Here is a 12,826-nt window from a genome sequence, read left to right as displayed (position 1 = left end):
CTGAAGAAGCTTCTCGGGTGAGAGGTGAAACGTCTTCAAGCAACTTAAAGAAGTCCAGACTCTTTTCTTTCCAAGCTCAGTAGACGTCGGTTTTCTTCCCACAATCCCCGCCTGAAGGAGGACCGGTGACTGTGAAAGACTTTAGCCCAGCTTCACTAACATTTGAAGAACTGGGCAGTTAAAAATTGTGCTTTTAATTTTGAAATGTAGGTCAGAAAAAACACATTTATTACAGCAAATGAACATGCTCTGTATTAATTCACAAAAGACAAACTCGTACATTTGCAAAATACGGCTTCAAATATTATTCTAGCTCCACAACCTCCTGAGGAAATCGGCTCACACTGTGGGAAATATTTGAACTTCATGTTTTTTATTTCAGACATTTGGCTGGGATGCTACATGAGGGCTGCAAAGCTCTGCAGAGCAGAAACTCTCTGTCACCAACAACCATCGCCGAATTTATTAACCCCCCTGCATAATTCATGTACAACGTTGGGGTTGATATAAAACTCGCTTTATTGATTACAAACCAAAGACACAGTAATTTAGCTAAATATTGAACGAAGTCTGGCGCGCACAGGAGCTACAGTCAGTCAGCTAAAGAATGATTAAACACAGATTTTGTGCGTGTTTTAAAAGGGAAAATGAGGAACGCTTCACGAATTTGCGTGTCATCCTTGCGCAGGGGCCATGCTAATCTTCTCTGTATCGTTCCAATTTTAGTATATGTGCTACCGAAGTAACACGACAGCTCCAAGGACCCGGGAGCTATTTAAAGCCCTCCGTCACGGAAGCTGTCTGAGTCACGGTTACAGTGGGAAGAGGCTTAAACTGCGTTTAAACTGATGGGAAACTGCAGCAGAAACATGTCTCGGTGCTGCTGGGTCGGTTATACATCTGTAAGAAGACACAGAGGCTCAGAGAGCGCCAGTCTGAGTCTGTTCCTCATTCTCTGCTTTCACTTTGAGCCCGTGAGACACACGGAGGCATTGTGGGTAATATACACAGATCGGTTGTACTCACACGCTGCTGATTGGACGGCTGAAGGCAGCAGAACAAAAGCCGACTCAACAACCCTCCTCCCACCCCCGACTGACCTTCACCCGCCCTGCAGGCTGGGAGAGAGACACCATCAGGAGGGGGGAGGAGAGAGAAACCCGGCCCTGCTGCACTCAAACAGAAGGACCTCCACAGGGTCCGGATCTTGCATCAGGACTCAGATATGGAGATTTTTCTGAATCCCAGCAGGACCTGGACTCATTCTGCTGCTGACTGCCTCTGAAACAGCTCCTGATCTGGCCTCTATTTTAAAACCTCTCTTAATTATTGTTATACTGAATGCTGCCTCTGAACATTAAGTGTATGTGTGGACTAAAAACTGCTTTGCTGTCTTTATTTTCCTGCGTTAAACTGAAGGAGGAAGTCTGCTTTTGTTTAAATGATAAAAACAAAACCTGCAGCTCCACCAACCTGCCACACAAGGGCGACACTGAGATATAAGAGTCTCTGATTTAAGACGACAGACCTCACCAGACTCCGTATAAAAATTGTAATATTTAGCAATCTTAGGGCATCGCTGTCTGACTACAAGCTGTATAGTGGGAGTGCGAAAGGAGGAAATCATCCACATCACAGATGTCCATTAAAAGTATAAATTACTTTGATCAAATCATTAACAAGGTCACAAAGATGACTCATGACACCACGGAGTAAACCAGTCGGGTCAACCTACAAATCCAGAATAAAATATTGATCAGACGTTCAGGCTTATAACGGGTTTCTTCCCACAATCTCCCATCTTAAGGAGGACAGGTGATGGTGAACGGCTTTAGCCCAGCTTCACTAAAGTTTGGAGAACTGAACGGTTAAAATGATGGTTTTAAGTTTGAAATGTAGGTCAGAAAAAACACCTTTATTATTGCAGATTAACATGCTTAATTCACAAAAGACAAACTTGTACATTTGTGAAATACGGCTTCGAACATTATTCTAAGCAGAGGTACACATCCTGCTGAGAAAATCGGCTCACACTGTGGGGAATACTTGACCTTCATGTTTTTGTTTTTTTTATTTGAGTTTTTCGGTTGGGATGCTACATGAGGGCTGCACAGCTCTGCTGAGGAGAAATTCTCTGTAACCAACATCCATTGTTGAATTTATTAAACCTCCCTGCATAATTCAAGCACAACTTTGGAGTTGCTATAAAACTCACTTTCTTGGTTGGAAACCAAGGACACAGTAATTTATATAAATATTGAATGGAGTCTGGCGCACACAGGAGCCACTTCTCTTTTTTTTATCTTTATTTTCTTCTGTGGAATTTACTTTGAAAGGTAATTAAAATATAAGGTAATCCATAGATGGTTGTGGAAAAACACCCCCCAGTTTTACTCCTCAGGGCCACTGCAGCCTGCTGAGGAATTCATCTCAACACTCATGTCATTCATTTTGACTCAGACAGCAGAGGAAACAAACTTCATCTCTGCGTATATTTGGATTCAGCGAGTCTTGAAAATCTTTAAATGTATGAAAATCAGATTTTCTCTGTTTGGGTAACACTCACAGTATCTCTGGTCATAATCTCTGTCCATCCACAGGTAGGGTGGTGGTGGTGATGGAGGGGATTTCCTTCAAAATGAAAGTCCTGCCCAAGTTGAAGTACAACTCAGGTCAACTGTGTGTTTTAATGACAGTAAATACAGAAGAATGAATGTATATACTTGTATCAAATTTAACATAAAGAATGACATATTTTAATATTGTGTCTGACTCCAACACCAACACGCGTTTGTCCTGCTACAGCCCTTAATGTGAAAAATCTCACATTAAGGGCTGTAGCAGGACAAACACGTGAACTCTCAGAATGGCCTCCATTCGTCAATATGACATCCATTATGAGCTTAAAACGTCCAACAAAAGGAGCAAGTGCTGACTCTCCAGGTTGGTCCAGCTAACGTGTGACCTCCAGCGGCGCCTCCTGTGATGTTTTTAATTTTTGCCTTACACAAACTTCCCTTACGCAGTATCATTAGAAGGTACAGAATACATTTTCACTGATCTGCAGATAACACCCAACTTTATCGATCCATGAAGCCAGATAACACACACTAATTAGACTCTCTACCACCAGGGGGCGGAGTCAGAGGCACTTCCTTCTTGATTTAACTCTACTGTCAATCAGCTAAAGAATGATTAAACACAGATTTTGTGCGTGTTTTAAAAGGGAAAATGAGGAACGCTTCACGAATTTGCGTGTCATCCTTGCGCAGGGGCCATGCTAATCTTCTCTGTATCGTTCCAATTTTAGTATATGTGCTACCGAAGTAACACGACAGCTCCAAGGACCCGGGAGCTATTTAAAGCCCTCCGTCACGGAAGCTGTCTGAGTCACGGTTACAGTGGGAAGAGGCTTAAACTGCGTTTAAACTGATGGGAAACTGCAGCAGAAACACGTCTCGGTGCTGCTGGGTCGGTTATACATCTGTAAGAAGACACAGAGGCTCAGAGAGCGGCAGTCTGAGTCTGTTCCTCATTCTCTGCTTTCACTTTGAGCCTGTGAGACACACGGAGGCATTGTGGGTAATATACACAAATCGGTTGTACTCACACGCTGCTGATTGGACGGCTGAAGGCAGCAGAACAAAAGCCGACTCAACAACCCTCCCACCCCCGACTGACCTTCACCCGCCCTGCAGGCTGGGAGAGAGACACCATCAGGAGGCGGGAGGAGAGAGAAACCCGGCCCTGCTGCACTCAAACAGAAAGACCTCCACAGGGTCTGGATCTTGCATCAGGACTCAGATCCGGAGGTTTTTCTGAATCCCAGCAGGACCTGGACTCATTCTGCTTATCATTCTGCTGCTGACTGCCTCTGAAACAGCTCCCATTTTAAAACCACTTTCAATTATCCCAAAAAGTTGATTATGTTCATTGTGTATGACCTCCTTGGCTTTGGTGACTCTCCAGGTTGGTCCAGCTAATGTGTGACCTCCAGCAGCCCCTCATCTATTAGCTCTATTAGGGACGTCTCTACACTAACGTTAGTTCAAGACAGCTGTTATGTTCTTTTCTGTTTTGTTTTTTTTGAATAACACCAAGGCATTCTTCTTCCTTCAATTTATATTATACATGCTTCCCATAGGCGGTATCATCAGAAGGCATAGCATACATTTTCACTGCTATGCAGATGACACCCAGCTCTATCTATCCATGAAGCCAGATAACACACACCAGTTAGTTAAACTTCAGGAATGTCTAAAGACAAAGACCTGGAGGACCTCTAATTTTCTGCTTCTTAACGGTGATCAAACTGAGTTTATTGTACTCGGCCATGAAAATCTCAAAAATATGGTATCTAACCAGATTCTTACTCTGGATGGCATTACCTTGGCCTCCAGTAACACTGTGAGGAACCTTGGAGTAATTTCTGACCAGGATATGTCCTTCAATGCACATATTAAATAAATATGTAGGACTGCTTTTTTCAATTGCACAATATAAAAAAGAGCATAAGAGAGAGTATATAACCCCTGTGCTTGCCTCACTGGACTGGCTGCCTGTGTACAAACATTTTAAAATTCTTATGTTTGTTTTTAAACGCTTTAACAATCTTGGCCCGGCCTTACCTCTCTGAGCTTCTTCATCCTTACACACCCTGTCAGTCTCGTAGGTCAGCTGACCAGTTGCTCCTGGAAGGACTGAGATCCAGGAGGAAGCTCAGAGGGGACAGGGCCTTTTCTATCCTTGCTCCTAAATTATGGAATAACTTGCCCTTGCACATTAGAAAGGCCCCTTCACTGTCCGCTTTTAAAACACGTGTTAAAACCCATTTTTATTCTTTGGCTTCTGACCTCAGGGAGACTTAGTTAACAACTAATTTAAATGCAAGACAAGCTAACTAATTATTTATTTGACCTTTTTTTTTTTTTACTTTATTTGGCTTTTAATTATATTTTATGTAATTTTATTATTATATTCCAATGTACAGCACTTTGCATCTGCTGTGGTTGTTTTAAAGTGTTTTATAAATAAAGATGATGATGATGAAGAAGAAGAAGAAGAAGAAGAAGAAGAAGAAGAAGAAGATGATGATGATGATGATGATGATGATATCTCTAAAATTAGAAATATCCTGTCTCAGAGTGAAGCTGAAAAACTAGTTCATGCATTTATTACTTCTAGGCTGGACTACTGTAATTCATTATTATCAGGATGGCCTAAAAACTCCCTGAAAAGCCTTCAGTTAATCCAAAATGCTGCAGCAAGAGTACTGACAGGGACTAGAAAGCCACTCTCTTCACTGGCATCCTGTTAAATCCAAAATCAAATTCAAACCCCTGCTCCGGCAGGTGATGACGTACCTGCTTCCGGGTCGAAACTACTCTGTGTTTATTAAGGGTGTTGTGTTTTTAACATTTTTTAATTCTTTGTATCTTGCAGTATTTAATCTGAACAAACCCCTAAAAAAAGGCAGTGATCTCCGTCGGCCTCTCTCCGTTTTTATTACCGCTATTCATTTTAAAGCTTAGTTTTTAAAACCTTACGATGCTACAACAGCCCAGCTCATGCAGCAGTATATTAATGACTATGTCACGGATCACAGAGTGTACAGACAAACTCCAGTTTTCTACCAAGTTTTAAAATTACTCTTATTATTCTTTCTGGGTCACAAAATAAACTTTTAACATATTTTCAGGCGAGAATGTGGGTGTGTAAACTTCAAATATCTGCTTGATTTATCAAGATATCGCATATTTGCAAAAGCGCTTCGACGTTTTCGGAGACGTCTGCTACCCACCAGCTCGACAGCTAGCCGAGAGCTCGAGGGTCACTGAAGCCGCCGAGAATGGCACAACTCCCAGCACATCATTTTCAGATCACCGCGGCCTTTCGCTACTCAGGTTAAACATAATATATAAGTCACTTAGACAACCTAAAAATGTTATTGTTTGGGTTTTTTCAGTGTTTTATTTGTTCGTGAGTAAATCGGTTTGGCTGAGATTAAAGTTATTAGATTAGATTAGATAAAATAAAACTTTATTAATCCCCCGGGTGGGTTCCTCCTTGGTTTTTACACCGCTCAATAAAAGTCAAACAGAAAAATGATTAAACAGAAGTGTGAGACGTTCGAGAATTTACGCCAGTGTCCTGTTATATTTTAGATAGCAAGGAGCAGATGGCCGAGTTTATTAAACTCCACCGAGACAGCGGTGACGCTAATCAGACGGCTAGACCGTCCAATTTCCCCAGCCGTTTACTTCCGGCCTACCCGACCTTCTGAGGACCCGACTCACGTAGACCGCGAAGGCCGGGTCCTCAGGAGGATGCAGCCCATGAATTTGGACACAGCTTCAGGTTACCCGGAGCGAGACAGCTAGACTGCATTAATTGCCGAGGCTTACAGGCAGAGCAGGACCGTAGAGTTTAGAGGGGAAGAGGTGTCTTTGGAGGGAATCCAAGGGAGAGAGGCAATCAAGCAAGAGGACAGGCAGGCAACAGACTACCTTGCCGAATGCTGATCACTAATTGCACAAACAAAAATCAAACGCAATCCAAAATTTCACATGGAAAAAGCAAAGATTTAATGCAGAACCTAGTTACCACCGAAGGGAGACTAACAGACAGGCGAAGAGTAGCCATGGAGTGGATAAAAGTTAGTGTTCATCCTCCAGCTGTTTATATTATGCTAACATAGCTGAGTCGCTAGCGATCACATATTTCACATCATTATATACACTGGCTTTTTGTGACGGAAAAAGTGTGGACTTTATACCAGTTTTTAAATTGTGTTGATAGGCCACGTAAAACCAGAGTTATGATAAAATTATATGTAATGTTTGGTTTTCTTCCTGAATACTGTCGTTGTTTATATTTACTGCGGGAAGAAACGGCGTTTTATAAGGAAAACGCTCGAAAGCCTGTGAGCAAAAAGAAAACCAAAACCACCCTTTCCTATTGACCGAAAAATGTACCATGTCGACCAATCAAAAAAATGATATGGCAACATAGCATTTAGTTGTTTAGGGAGGGGGAAGTTTTACGAGTGACGGCGGTGTTTTGAGATGTGAGAGATTTGCGACGTTTAGCGCTAATCTTGCGTAGTTAGTGTGTTTTGTTGTGTAGTTAGTGTGTAGTGTAGTCAATAGTTTTGTTGTGTGTGTCAGAACAATGAGGCGACTGCTGAATGTTACAGGTGTTACAGGAGTGATACATCTCCTGTTGTCAGGCCTGCAGGTATCAGGCTGTTGTTCTCCTTTATCTCATAGTGGACAAAAATTATTTTTTGGAGTGTCACAAATAATTTCTGTGGCATCAAATTTGATGCAGAACAGCTGATTGTTCTGTAAATAGTTTGAAATGTTTATTTAAAAAACGCCTTGGCTGCATTTTTAGGTAAACAGCTGCAAAAAAACGTTGTTTGCAAAACTCAGTAACTTTTTTGAAGAAGTAACTATATAATTAATTGCCCAGCACTGGTCATTATATACTGTATTTTACAGACAGAGTTACAGGACTCTCTCCCAGACCACAGACTCATAATACAAGTCAGAGCTTTATAAAAAAAAGAAAGAAAGAAAAAAAAGAAAGAAAGTTGTGCTTTCAAAATTGGAGTTCAAGTTATTTTTACTTCCAATAGTGTTAACATCCTACACAGGTCATGAACAAGATTTTTTCAAATTTCCATTGTAAGTGGGCTAAAGCAGTTAATTAAATGTAAATGCTGTAATTTGATTATTTTAATAAACCATGTAACTTGGATGGATTCGACGCTGGCGTGACCACAGTGCACACGTCTGCTGTCTGTCTGCGTCTGCTCACAGAGGTCCAAGGGACCGCTCAGGGACACATGAAAAATTAGAGGGAACATACAACCAGATTAACATGTGAGTGAAGTTGCCCCCCCCCCCCCCCCCCAATCTTCTTCAATCAAATAAAAATGGTATCAAATGTTTGTGCTGCAAAAAATTTCGTTTGTGCTGCATTCATTTTAAAGATATTAATACAAATTTCTAGATGTCATCAGAGGTCAACTCCCCCCCTGTTTGTGCCGCTCTCATTTACATTAAAAATAAAAATATTATAATAATATAATATAATAATAAAATATTAATATTAATAAATATTAATAAAAGAATGTCTTGATGCATACTCAGTCATCCAGGTAAGTCTTTTCTCTGCACATTTTAACTGAAATAACAGGGTAGGGACTTTGTATATTCCATCTGTGTAACTCACCTTGGAGAATCGTGTAGTGTTTGCTAGGAACACCAGTAGCCAGTATAGGTAATTGATAAGCACAGCTGGAGAGAATTGGTAGTTATACACAGTCTATATAAGCTTGGTGAGTAAAACAAACCTTTGGGGGTTTATGAGGAGAAAGTAGTTACAGTGAATTTACAGTGGTTAGAAAGCAATTATAGCCAGGGTGGTGATTGAGAAGCGCTTGTGAAAGTGAGTGGATTTAAGAAAGTGAGTGACTGGGGTGTTTCAGTTGGTTTGCTTTCTTTTCTTTCTGACTCTGTGTGTTTGTGGTACAGTGGAGTGGGTAAGTTATCAGGTGTAATAGATACATGGACAGGCGTAGGTGGGGGAAATGGAGCCCAAACTTGTGAGGGAGCTTCTGGAGTTCAAACTCCACAACTGCTGAAGGGTCAAGAAGCAGAGAAAGATGTACAATTAAGAGAAGAGTTGAGACCTTCAGGAAAAATGATGAGTACAATTGATTATTTCATGTAAACTATCAGAGTGTACTATTCTGCTTTCATGTGTTCATTTGTTTTGTTTTTTTCCCGCTTTTACACGTTTAATCTTGATGGAAAGAAAACTAAAACTGAGCACTTGGTGAAAGTGGTCTGCTCTGCCAAAGAGGCAAATGAAATGCTTAAGGATATTTCATTACAGCCACTTTGGTGGACACTGTGGCTGGAAGAAGACTCAGACTATCATGGCACACTATTACTTCCCTGGCATGGAAGGGGACATTCAAAAATGTGTGAGTACAGTTCTTCAAGATGAGCATGAACAAAGGTGTGTGTTTTACTGTGCTTTTCTTTGTTTGTACTCTGTTGGTTTTGACAAACACATATTATCTACAGCTATAAGTCATTGTGCTGATTATTATGAAAAGCAAGGAGAAATTTAGACTGTTTTTAAGAATTTAATGTTACTCTATTTGTCACTAGGTTGCTCAGTGTCCACAATGCCAATATAACCAGGGCAATATCATCCCATATGGAAAGGATGTATATAAATCTTATAAAGTTTGTATCTGTCTTTTGTGAAACTTGTATGAAAAGCATACAAGAGTGAAAAAAGATATAAGATCCCTAGAAAAATTATATAAATGAAACTTGTATGTTTTGGATACTTCCTAAAACAATATATGAAAGTGGCCACTTTCATGAGTAAATCATGTAAGCCTTATATGATTCACTATATGAAGTAGGCCACATCTGATGCAAGTTTTTTCTATTTCTTTTCCATATGGGAAGGGAAAAAATTATACATTCCAATAGTTGTTACAGTAATGCAGACAGAATAGTTGATACTATTCAAATACTTCAAACATAATATAACACACTTGTCTTTTTTCCTCATAATTCACAGAGCCCTTTGAGCTCACTGGAATGGATCTTGTTGGTAAACTAACCTTAACAAATGGCGGTAATCAATACATTTGTGTCATGATTGATTATTTCACCAAATGGACAGAGTCCTACCCACTAAAAAGTAAAACAGCAGATGAGGGCACCGGTGTATTCTTGATCTCTTTTACAAATTAGGTGCACCTAAAAGACTGCTAACAGACCAGGGCTCAGAGTTTTCCCACAAGGTACAACATTAATAAATAAAGCAAATATGTAATTTCAGCTGTGATGACTAATGTGATCAACTTTTCAAGGTCATCTATGACCTGTGTGAAACTCTGGGCATCAAAAGAAGCCTCTGCTCAGCATGTCATCCCCAAACAAATGGCCTTGTGGAAAAATTAAATGGCACAAGCGAGAGGTTAAGTACTGCCCTTTATATTTAATGTTGTAACTACGTCACAAAACTGCATATTGAGTATATTTTTCTTTTTCATGCTACCAAATTTCAGGTCCCTCAATAAACTGGTGACTGACCACTCAAAGAGCTGGGACAAATTTCTGCAGTTGACTATGTTCGGGCTCAGAACAAGAAAGCAGGTGACTACAAAATAAAGCCCCCTTTTCCTCATGTTCGGCAGGGAGGCAAGGTATCCATTGGAGATCCCAAAGGAATGCAGGTAAAATGCTATAATGCACTTGAGGGAAAATGTTTTAATCCAGTTTCAGTTACTCGGTGTCCTTCTATTTTGGCAGATTACAGAAGAAAGCGTCTGTACGATCATTTCAGTGAAGTTTGTGAGGGCCTAAAATCTCAGGAGGTGGTGTATGCTGAAGTGACCAAAAATGCCAAAAGCAGCCAAGAAAATATCCACAGGAGAGAAACAAAAAGGGGAGAGGAGGATAGTTTTCAGGTGGGAGACCTTGTTTTGCAGAAAAATATAAGGCAAGAAGAGAGGAAAGGTGGCAAACTGGATTTGGATATGGTGGGACCCTTTAAAATTATGAAGCCGGAGGGCAAAACTTGGTGTCAGAGAAGGGAAAGAGGACTCTCAAGATTAACACAGACCAATTGACACACTACTTCCAGCCTAAAGAGAGGGTCCAAGCAAAACTGAAGGAACTGTTTGCTCCTTGTGAGGGGCCATCAGCACCACCAGTGTCACCACCTTCCTGTTAGGGGAAATCGCCGGTGCAGTCTTGCTGTGACCCAGAAGATGATGACTAAGGAGATGGTGAAGTTATTTTCTGAGAATGTTGACTTGGCCCCTGGGAAAGAGTTGGAAAGTGAGGTATGTAAACTTTTTCCAAATCACCTTATTGGAAGGGAATGACGGTGTAATGTTTGTGCCTATTTGACAATGGTGGGGCGAAAAAATGCTGCATTAATTATGGACTAATGTTTAATGACATCAGTTTGGCAGGGGTCCACAAAAAGTTGTCATGCCTGTGGTGAGAGAAGCTCGGGTGCAGAAACAGATCAGTGGGTAAGATAACCAAATCAATACCTAAGACTGAAGCACCTTAAATGGTTTACTTCAACATCACTGGGTAAAATGTCACTTTGATGCACCAACAGAAAACTTATAGTTCAGGTGACCTGCATGCCTTTGCACTTTAAACACACGGAGCACCTAAAGGACACATGAAAACATCGAGCAATCCACAGATAAGACTTTTGCACAGAAATCTGCAGTGCCTGCACATTCAGATATGTTTAGTTCCTTCACTCAACAGCCTGACTTTAGACGAATGACTCTGACAATCTAATTTTTCTTTCAGATTGAATGGAACAGCTACGGAAAGTGATACCACACAGTGTACGTGGACTGTACAGAAGGCTACTACAAATGTTATGCATGCTAAATAAACAGAAGAAATGATCGCTGTTGTCTTTGCTTAATGATTGGTTTAATTCTTGACAATCCACATTGCTGGCATTGCATCTTTCAACATGCTTGTGGGTAGATTTGAATGCACATGATTTATGTGAGTGAAGTTGGCCCCCAAACGAAAAATTTTGCAGCACAAACGTAGCACAAACGTTTGATACCACTTTTGTTAGATTTGACGAAGGTGGGGGGCCAACTTCACTCACATGCCAGATGCAAGTGCAGCCACTCAGCCTCTACTCAATGTGGTGATAGAACCAGGTACAGATGTGTGTCTCAAGTTAATCTGGTCGTGAGATATGGCACCTGGCCACAGGTGGCAGTAGTGGACTGAGCTCCATTTGAGAGTGCTCCAGCTGCTAGGTGATAGTCAGTAGATCTGCTACAGACTGAAGATCACATGCAAGTTTTGGAAATTAAACTATGAATATTCTTAACTTGGCTTTAAAACCAAAAAATTCTAACTCACCGAAAAAATCAAAACCACACCACAAACCAACTGACACACGTAGGTCACTCACTTTCTTAAATCTACTCAAGCTCGACTCAATCTCACTGGCTCTGTTTATTACTAATCACTGTAACTGCTGTAAATTCACAGTAACAACCATCTCCCTACAAATGTTTGTTAAATTAACCAAATTTATACAGACTGTATATAACTACAAACTCTCTCCAGCCATCTTGATGAATTACCTATATTAGATCAAAATGTTCATTTCCGGAGAAAAGACGCAGATGTCTATTTATTTGCTGTTTTCGTAGTTGCCTCATGCATGAGAATATCACCACATAAACTTGCGACATTTTTAAAATACTTTGTTGTTCAAGAGCCAGGCAGACTAAAGGTTCAGTTAAGAAACAAGGGGGCAGAGCGGTTGTAGCACAGTGTGGAGCACTAGTAAAATTACTGCTCACTCTAACCCCATGATTACACTCCAAAAACCACTACACACCATTCCAACCCCTAACTGCACTCAAGTAAATGCAAGTTTTTGGAAAAATATAGTTTTAAAAGTACTTTTATTGCACCATGTTCATTCACTCATGAGCTGCTGTAACATGAATCAGATGGCTGAATAGCCACTTCAGCATGTAGTCAAGTTCTATAGTCTTGATTTTATGAGCTTTATTTTATGACCAAATGATTTATTCTCTTGTAGATTTTTGGTTTTTCCGTGTTTTTTTCCACTGTGACATTTAGAAGAGCTAAGAAGATCTCTTCAGAGCAACAGTTAGTGTTTTGAAACAACCTTCTGTATCTGTAAACAATATTTTCAGTAAACTGACCGCTCTGTGACCATCACTAAATGAATATATTAACATGACTCCGGCTTAATCAGG

General features: G+C 40.6%; 2 non-coding genes across 2 annotated transcripts; both read right to left on the bottom strand.

Annotated features, from left to right (window-relative positions):
- Positions 1 to 643: 643 nt before the first annotated feature.
- Positions 644 to 749, bottom strand: LOC147325449 (U6 spliceosomal RNA). The gene has a single exon (XR_015130643.1). It is a non-coding gene; the product is annotated as a U6 spliceosomal RNA (small nuclear RNA).
- Positions 750 to 3,227: 2,478 nt separating this feature from the next.
- Positions 3,228 to 3,333, bottom strand: LOC147325448 (U6 spliceosomal RNA). Its single transcript, XR_015130642.1, has one exon. It is a non-coding gene; the product is annotated as a U6 spliceosomal RNA (small nuclear RNA).
- Positions 3,334 to 12,826: the final 9,493 nt, after the last annotated feature.

This window comes from Aulonocara sp. 'chitande type north' Nkhata Bay, linkage group LG7 (assembly GCF_057382095.1).
Source record: "Aulonocara sp. 'chitande type north' Nkhata Bay isolate Kocher_YH1m ecotype deep benthic linkage group LG7, A_spYH_male_GT1.1, whole genome shotgun sequence".
In the NCBI taxonomy this organism is placed as follows: Eukaryota; Metazoa; Chordata; class Actinopteri; order Cichliformes; family Cichlidae; genus Aulonocara; species Aulonocara sp. 'chitande type north' Nkhata Bay.
This window is presented reverse-complemented; position numbering and strand designations above follow the sequence as displayed.